Source organism: Musca autumnalis, unplaced genomic scaffold (assembly GCF_047663935.1).
Source record: "Musca autumnalis isolate F117 unplaced genomic scaffold, ASM4766393v1 scaffold_2, whole genome shotgun sequence".
NCBI classification, from domain to species: Eukaryota; Metazoa; Arthropoda; class Insecta; order Diptera; family Muscidae; genus Musca; species Musca autumnalis.
In genome coordinates this window covers 200,640,807-200,649,093 of record NW_027411755.1, presented here as the reverse complement: position 1 = coordinate 200,649,093, position 8,287 = coordinate 200,640,807, and the positions used below count along the sequence as shown (strand labels likewise).

The 8,287-nt window shown below is 35.5% G+C and overlaps 1 protein-coding gene across 3 annotated transcripts in view; it reads right to left on the bottom strand.

The window, feature by feature from the left end:
* Nucleotides 1-7,796, bottom strand: part of LOC141395138 (uncharacterized) — a 294,451-nt gene extending 286,655 nt beyond the window's left edge. Inside the window, exons 1-2 of one of the 3 annotated variants that reach the window (XM_073970612.1) lie at nucleotides 7,635-7,796; nucleotides 5,931-7,186 (exon numbers count right to left, since the gene is read on the bottom strand). The gene's annotated coding sequence lies outside the window, so the exon portion shown is untranslated. Of the gene's footprint in view, nucleotides 1-5,930 lie in introns of all 3 variants that reach the window. The other 2 variants (XM_073970611.1, XM_073970613.1) reach the window with 2 other exon arrangements.
* Between the last annotated feature and the right edge of the window lie 491 nt (nucleotides 7,797-8,287).

Here is an 8,287-nt window from a genome sequence, read left to right as displayed (position 1 = left end):
TTTACATTAGGCGAGTTTACTTGCGGCAATTGTCAGTTTGATGGAGAGAGAGGTGAGGCATATGGTAACCCTTTGCCTCTCAACACCCTCTCTCACCAACAAACTGACAATTGCCGCAAGTAAACTCGCCTAATGTAAATTGGGACTTAGTTCAAAATGTTTCTGAAAAATAGTGTGAACGATAACACACAACACGGTGTGCCTTAACCAAATTTAAATGGAAGGTGCTTACACCTGGAAAGTTTTTGCAGATTCTGAAACTACAGTGCTCATAGATGAGAAATATTATTAAAAAAAAAACAAGTAAGAAAAGAGTTAAGTTCGGCCGGGCCGAACTTTTTATACCCTCCACCACAAATTTCAGCCATTTCGGTGGATTAATGTGACCACAACCTTCAAAAAACCGAAATCCGGAAGGTACCGTTCTATGGGGGCTATATGACGGCGTGGACCTATACCTAAAAATTTCTGGGGGAAAGTTTTATAAGCCTAAAGAAGACTAAATACCAAATTTCAGCCATCTCGGTGTGATAATGAGGCTAAAACATTCAAAATATCGAAAATCGGGAGATATCGTATTATGGGGGCTATATCAACACGTGGACCTATATAAAAATTTTATAGTAGAAATGTTTCTTAGTCTCTGGAAACACAAATACAAAGTTACATCCGACACTTTGGTCAAATGGGTCGGACACATTCAAAATATATTAAAATGACACGTACTATAAAGGGGGCCTTATGTGGGGGCTATACCAAACCGTGGACCTATATAACCCAACTTTGGTAGGAATGTTTTTTGCCCTCTGGAGACACAAAATACCAAATTACAACCAATTCTGTGGTCAAATGGGTCTAATACATTCAAAATATACTAAAATGACGCGTACTTTATATTGGGCCTTATATGGGGGCTATACCAAAACGTGGACCTATATAACCCAACTTTGGTAGGAATATTTTTTGGCCTCTGGAGACACAAAGTACCAAATTACAACCAATTCGGTGGTAAAATGGGACAAATATCTTAAAAACTCCTTAAAACGACGACGCGTCACGCGTCATTTTGTATGGGGGCTATACGAAAGCGTGGACCTACATAGCCCGCTTTCAATACCAAAAGTCCTACGTAAATATAACATATTTTCCCAAAGTTTCGTCAACCTACGTCAATCCGTTCGGACGCTAGAGTGATTTCCACAGACGGACAGACGGACAGACGGACGGACATGGCTATATCGATGTAGAATTGCACGCTGATCAAGAATATATATACTTTGTGGGGTCTACAATGATTATTTCGAGTAGTTACAAACGTAGTGACAAACTTAATATACCCCCATCCTATGGTGGAGGGTATAAAAATTGCCGGAGGGATTTTCAAAGAAATCGCTATTTAATTTCACCTTTTTAGAGGTTCTTTAGGTTTTCACGATTTTGCTTGGAAACCGCGAGTCCTATGTAAATGGGCCTAAAGAAAAGGTTGTAGCTGTGAAAATTCTCCACTAGATTGACCTTTACGATATTTTTTAGGTTTTACCGATATATAAGTTCAAATTGAGACAATGCACTGACTGCATCGCCTCCTTTTAAAACAATATCATGCTCAGTGCGCCTTAACTAACTTTTGATAAAACCCGCTTACACATGGGAAGATTTCACGGATTCTGAAACAGCAATGTTTATAGATAAGAAAAAAAAGGAAAAATCTTTTTTTTTTTTTTTTTATTTTTGCCTTATTAAGGCGAAGGCCATTTATAGTGATATTTAATTAATTCTCTTTCGAGTTGAGCTGTTAGGCCTTTAGAGATACATTGAAAAATTAAGAGTCTACCGAAGTCCCACGCATCCAACCATTACACTACGTTTCACGGGTGGTAAATCCGATCTTCAGGTGTATTAGGATGTTGTTTTTGTGGCAGACGAAGGCAAAGCTTGGTAACTGGTATATATATCGAACTTCATTAGATAAATGTATATGCGAAATTATGTCAGTTAATTGAAACTCCAAACTTTTCCTATAGTCCTGCTTGGTAATCCCATTTTTCAATGTTCACAAATACTATGGTAAGTTTTATTCCTACATCATTAGTAATTGCTCTTCTATATCAGAAGATTTTTATTTTTTGATCATCAATTATTGTCTACTAAAGTTTTGACAAGTTGATGGTGGCTTAGAACGCTAAGACGCCGGCAACCTTGACACTCAGTTGTCGGAGACCCAGGTTCGAATCCCAGCCTGGCTCATGCTGAAATTATTTTTTTTTTTTTTTTATTTTTGCCTTATTAAGGCGAAGGCCATTTATAGTGATATTTAATTAATCGCCGGAGGGATTTTTAAATAAATCGCGATCAAAATTCACAATTTTAGGGTTTTTTTAGGTTTTCACGATTTTGCTTGAAAACCGCAAGTCGTATCGAAATGAGTCTAAAGAAAATGTTGTAGCTGTGAAAATTCTCTACAAGACTGACCTTTAGGTTTTTTCGTAGGTTTTACCATTTTTAAGTTCAACTTTTTAGGTTTTTTTTCTTAAATCTTCAAGATTTTTCTTGGAAACCGCAAGTCGTATCGAAATGAGTCTGAAGAAAATGTTGTAGTTGTGAAAATTCTCTACAAGACTGACCTTTAGGTTTTTTCGTAGGTTTTACCATTTTTAAGTTCAACTTTTTAGGTTTTTTTCTTAAATCTTCAAGATTTTGCTTGGAAACCGCAAGTCATATCAAAATGGGACTGATGAAAATGTTGAAGCTGTGAAAATTCTCTACAAGATTGGATGATTTATTTTTTCTGAGGTTGTACAATTTTCAATATTTATACGTTTAATTTGGGAAATTGCAGTAATTGTTTTATAAGGAGGAGATACAGTCAGTACATTGTCTTAATTTGAAATTCTATATCTCAAAAGCGGTAAAATCTACGAAAATATCATTAAGGTCAATCTTGTGGAGAATTTTCACAGCTACAACATTTCTTTTGGCCCATGTACATAGGACTCGTGGTTTCCAAGCAAAATCGTGAAAACCTAAAGAACCCCTTAAAATGTGAACTTAAATCGCGATTTATTTGAAAATCCCTCCGGAGATTTTTTTGTTTCTTGATATTTCTCATATATGAGCATTGTAGTTTCAGAATCTGCAAAAACTTTCCAGGTGTAAGCACCTTCCATTTAAAATAAGTTAAGGCGCACCGTGACAAATCGATTGCTCCGATTTGGTCCAAACTTTACACGTCGTATTATTCCTTCCACATATGGATTGGATTCGAATATGGAGTATATCGGTCCACTCCTTCGGGTACCTCCAACACAAAATTCGGAAAAAGTGAAGTTTAAGAGCTCCTCTCGCAACGTTTTGATTCTATATTCGGTAGGTTGTCCTTGAGGCTCCCTTTACGACGGTACAATTTTTTTCTTGCGCAAGTCCATACTTCCTGAGATATTGCCCTAAAAGCTCCAAGAAACCCTGACGGCACCAATCACAATGACAGCGGAATCCTATGCAAATGCATATATGGTTAGGATGGTCGTAGAAAAAATCAGATTGGACAGAAACTCATTTTATTACAAAATAAAACGAATCAGGCACAGCAATTTTTGCATATCGTGCATATTTTGACATATTTGTACATATCTGCATAAAATGAGCATATGCAAAAAAATATTCAAGGATTTGCGGTCTAAATATCCCACCAAAATGACTGAAATTTGGTATTAAGTCTTCGTTAGGGGTATGTAACTTTACAACTGAAATCTGTCCGCATAGGTCCACGTCTTCATATAGCCCATATAGAACGGTACCTACCGATATTCGATATTTTGAAAGTTGTAGCCTCAATATCCCACCGAAATGACTGAAAATTGGTATTTAGTCTTCGTTGGGGGTATAAAACATTTCACCTGAAATTTGTCGGCATAGGTCCACGTCTTCATATAGCCCCCATAGAATGGAACCTCCCGATTTTCGGTATTTTGAAGGTTGTGGCCTCAATATCTCACCGAAATTACTAAAATTTGGTATTTGGTTTTCGTTAGGGGTATAAAACTTCCCAACAGAAATTTCTCAGTATAGGTTCACGTCTTCATAAAGCCCCCATAGAACGGTACCTCCGGATTTCTGGTATTTTGAAGGTTGTGGCCTCAATATCCCTCCGAAATGGCTGAAATTTGGTATTAAGTCTTCCTGGGGGGTATACAACTTTCCACCTGAAATTTCTAGATATAGGTCCACGTCTTAATATTGCCCCCATAGAATGGTAGCTCCCGATTTTCGGTATTTTGAAGGTTGTGGCCTCAATATCCCACCGAAATGACTGAAATTTGGCATTTTGTATTCGCTGTGGGTATAAAACTTTCCACCTGAAATTTCTCGGTATAGGTCCATATATCCCCCATAGAACGGTACCTCAGGATTTCTGGTAGTTTGAAGGTTGTGCCCTCAATATCACTCCGAAATGGCTGAAAGTCTTCGTTGGGGGCATAAAATTATCCACCTAAAATTTATCGGTATAGCTCCACGTCTTCATATAAGCCCCATAGAACGGTACCTCTCCATTTTCGGTATTTTGAAAATTAAAATATTTGTTGCATAAGAAAATATGTAAAATGCATAAATTTTACATATGCATAAATTTATGCATTTTGCATAATTTTGCATATGTCATATGTTTCGATTGCAATGTAATCAGAAGCCAAAAATATGTCCAGTCTCAATATTTGGCATGAATCGGACCAAAAATAGGGGTTGCATAAAATTCCGCTGTCTATATATTAGGTTGGAATATGAACTATATCGGTCCACTATTTCGGGTACCTCCCACACAAAATTTGGAAAAAGTGAAGTTTAAGAGCTCCTCTCGCATCGTTTTAATTGTTTTTTTAGTCGGTTATTCTAGCGGCTTAATTTACAACGGTACAATTTTTGCCGGAGTAAGTCAATACTTCCTGAGATAATGGCCCCCTGCCGGCACATACTAAAATGGCTATTGTACAATATAACATCAACATCTTTTCAAAAATTTCTTCCAAACTTAGTTTAACGTAATTTAATATTTCGAGTCCTTTATGAAAATGTTTGGTTACTAACATATGTCAATGATTTGGTATAGCCCCACATTACAGTAGGTACAGATTTTAAACCAAACTAGTGACACAAAATCAATATATTTTACATACGACATAATTATTGTTTGTTTTGTTTTTGTTTTTTGTTTTTTGGTCAGTGGCTGACGTATATTATAAAATTTGAGGCAGTTAATGTGTTTTTTGGAGTTAATTATTTCTTCAAATATTTTATTCTTGCCCTTATTTACAAATTTCCTTTAGATGTCAAAAGAAGATTTGTAATGGTGTCAGAGATATAGCACCGAATTACTTTAAAAAGTTAATATTTAACCAAATTGTTTGTACAATGTTACCTTAAAAATGTTCCAAAGTTGGCTTTTAGAATTCTGGATGTAATGTAAGCTCATATCCTATCGAGGTTACGTCGGTGGATGCCACAATCATATAATTTATAACGTCATAATGTATTATTTTGACCTATGGGTCATTCTGAGTTCTTAATATTCAAACCATAAACAATTTTCCACTAACCCAAAAAATAATTTTTACAGAAATCCGTAATCGATGTGAAAAATTGAAAATTAAATGGAATGGGGAAACCTTGCGAATATCGATATGTTATTGCTTTGAAATCTGCCTAGCACATGTGACTACAAATGAATCTAAACTGAAGTTTTTGGAAATGTCAATTAAGATTCGCGAACTCAAAATCTTAAGAAAATTGGAACATTTTCATACTAATATACATATTTAAGTTTATTAAATTTTAAATGAAAAAGTATTTAAATATACATACGTATGTATGTATGAATGTATGTTTGCATATATAATAAAATAAAAACAAAATCATAAAAAAATAATAATAATTACCTTTATATAGAAACTCTCTTGAAATTGTCAATGAGTTTTATGCTGCTGCTGTTGTTATGTCAGTTGTGTGTGCAAGTTGTCACTTTTGTTAGATGATATGGCGTTTGATTTTGAAACACAACAAAAAAAAACAATGCTAATAATACACACAGTAGCACTTTTTAACGTTTATTGTAGCGTTATAACGAAACGTAGGCAACAACAACAACAAAAACACTAACCACTCGAAATGGAAGAAACAAAAAAAAAATTGAAATGTTTTTCCTCCAAATACCGCAAAAGCCGGCTGTAATTTAACACTTTCTCAATAGAAACAAACTGACTGACGACTGCGATGACGAGCGACCGATCGACAGACAGAAAGAAAAAAATTCAAATAATAAAATTACATTAAATTGAAACTAAAACAAAAACACAATCATTGAACATTGAATAAAGAAGAGTAACGGCGGCTACGGCGGTGAAGGCGATCGCTTAGTTTTGATAGTTATACGGTACACAGTAGCTCCTCTGTAAAGCTAAAAGCTAATGACGACTACGACGACCAAGAAGAAGACGTCAAAAATTATTATGTGAAACAAAAACAAATTATTAGCCGCTTGGTACGCGATACACGACAAACGACGACAAGGTGGAGGAGAGCTTGGCAAATAAAAACACGCGCGCGCGCTCAAACGTTTTGGGGCGTTTAACCAAAAAAACAAAAACACTTGGCTTAAAACAATTTTTATGTTAATTTCAATTCACTTTTTTTCTACTTCTGCTGCTACGGCTACGGCTGTTGTTGCCGACTTTATGTTGGTTGGATTGACTCTTCTCTTGCGCGGGACGTAGCACTTTTTACTTTTTATTTAACTATTTTTTGTTTTATTTTTTTTTTCTTTATTCGATTTCAATTTCGTTTTGAGTGACAAGACGACGAAGACGACATTAAAAAAACTTTCAATTGCAACCTTTTTGTTTTTTTGATGGGTTTCTGAAAGGTTTGCTTCTGCTTCTTCTTCTTCTTGTGGTTGGACTATTTTTAATGATGGATTCCAAGTGATTTGAATTTTGGATTTAATTTAATTCGATTTTGTATTGATTTGTTTTTTTTTTTCTTTTTGTGTTTGGTTTTATGTTGGAACTTCACTTGTTTTAGTTGTTTTTTTTTGTGGATTTCTTGGTTTGTGAAGCGGTTTAATGGGGCCAATAATTCACTTTCATTGGAGTGGATTTTTATGGTTTTTACATGAACGATTTGTTTTATGGGGTTTCTAGAAAGCAAAAGTAGGTTAAAACAATTCCCTGTTAATGGTGGGAATTTTCTTTTTCTTTTTTGGGAATAAAATTAAATGTTTTAAAATTTTCTTCTGCCGAGAAGTCTTGAATTGGTTTGTTTTTGGGTATGGCCAATGATTGGTGGGAAAAGATTTCAAAATTTCTTCTCAAACGATTTCCGGCTTAATACTGTTTAAATATATTTTTTAGTTTGAATTTTTTATTTTATTTCATAAATTTATTGTTTATTTAAAGTGCAAGCTTTCTTTGCAAACATCCATGAAGCGTGAACGAAATTTAAATCCTCCAAAGCGTTTTGCTAGACAAGTTTCTTTTTTTTTTTTTGTTTGGTTTCCTTCTTTTGGCCACCGGCAAAAATTTGTAACCGCAAAAAAACTGTAGGTATATGAAAGCAAGTAGTACTGCTGTTGCTATTGATTCCACCTGGCGGGTTTTGTTGTTTTTTTTTTTTTATTTTTGGTATTTCTATTTTATTTCTTTTTAAATGATGGGGGAGGTGGTGGTTGGTTGGTCCGGCTTAGTTGTAAAACCACCGCAAGTGGAAATAAGGCACAAGTTAAACGCTTGAAATCTCGTCACTAACTAAACTAATTTTACTAAGCACAAGACTAAAACGCTTGCTTGAAGTGAGTAAGCCCAATCAGCCAGCCAGCAAGCAAGCCGTTCGTTTGTTCGCTGCTCGACAGAAACACAACGACGATATCGTTTTACGGCGAATTAATAAATGGCTCCCAAAGACGAAAATACTCAATGGCCAGCCAGCCATCCAGCCAAACAAGCAAAATAAACATTCATGCATGCAGACAGACAGGCAGGCAGGCAGAAAGACAACCAAGCGTAAGTTAGTCAAACCCATTCTCTCACGGCAGTCCAACGACAACAACAAATGAAACCAGAAAAAAACAACATAATGAGTAACAATAAAGGCCCCCCTGAAGTTTTATCACCTGAGTTGTATCAAACAGAGTGTTTTAATGGCCAAAACCCACACACAAATGAAGTTAATCAAGAACTATACCATCTACCCGCGATTCTTGTTGCATGTTAAACTAAAGCCCAACCGTTTGAGGTTCAAA